This window comes from Sinocyclocheilus rhinocerous, unplaced genomic scaffold (assembly GCF_001515625.1).
Source record: "Sinocyclocheilus rhinocerous isolate Xijiao unplaced genomic scaffold, SAMN03320098_v1.1 scaffold1082, whole genome shotgun sequence".
Classification (NCBI taxonomy): Eukaryota; Metazoa; Chordata; class Actinopteri; order Cypriniformes; family Cyprinidae; genus Sinocyclocheilus; species Sinocyclocheilus rhinocerous.
This window is the reverse complement of record NW_015655993.1, coordinates 108811-109724: the sequence shown is the minus strand read 5'-3', so window position 1 is coordinate 109724 and position 914 is coordinate 108811. Positions and strand designations below refer to the sequence as shown.

Genomic DNA, 914 nt, shown 5'->3' with positions numbered 1-914 from the left:
AAATCGCGATTTCGATTCGATTTTGATTAATCGCACAGCCCTAGTGACAGTATGACATTAAGACACAATGTTTTTACTCAAAACTCACTCTATCGTGGCCTAATGAAGACATTGAAAATAAACGGATAATAATAATAAAACAATAAGTGTTGTTGTTTCATTACATAATCAGTGTAAATTGATATTATAATTTCAGGATGTCCCACTTTCGTATTGTGAAGCCACAGTGCTGGCAGAAAATGAGAGCATCTACATCAAATCTCCACAACTGCATCAGGGAGTAAAAGATACTGTGAATTCCACCATTAAGCACCTTCAAAACAGATTTGGTAGCCTTTTAGGTAATAAGATTTTCTTTATTGGACATTCTGCAGTATCAAAAGTATTAAAATTATTATCATTATTAATTTTTGTATTGTTTGTGCTGACAGGCACAGTGGGAAGCATGCATGAAACACCTACTGCCAAGCACCTACAGCAGTGACATGCTTCAACATCTTTAATCATGACTCCTGGCCAACTGAGAAAGAGAAACTCTTGGACTACGGTGCAGAAGAGCTTGATTTTCTGCTAAAGCATTTCTCTCCTGTCCTAGAAAGGTAACTTCTATGGAGCTGAGCCAATCTCTTAAGAATAGCCTTGATCGGGTTGTGTTAGCCACGGTGTTATCTGTCTCTCATTTTATTTTTAGGAATGGATGTGAACAAGATCTAGCTAAAGAGGAGTTTCAGGCACTGAAAACAATGATCACAGTCTCTTTCATGGATAAGAGCTACCTCGGACTGTGGGACATCATGTTGTCTAAGGAACCATACTGCTCTGACTACAGTATTTACATTATTTTTTTTATATTAATCACATGCTGTGATGCTGTTACTTAAAGCATTGTTCTCACAACCATCTAATCTGTCTTC

The 914-nt window shown here is 37.1% G+C and overlaps 1 long non-coding RNA gene across 1 annotated transcript; it reads left to right on the top strand.

The window, feature by feature from the left end:
* The first annotated feature begins 175 nt into the window (after positions 1-175).
* Positions 176-892, top strand: LOC107719024 (uncharacterized). The gene is made up of 3 exons (XR_001637482.1): positions 176-341; positions 432-599; positions 692-892. It is a non-coding gene; the product is annotated as an uncharacterized LOC107719024 (long non-coding RNA).
* Positions 893-914: the final 22 nt, after the last annotated feature.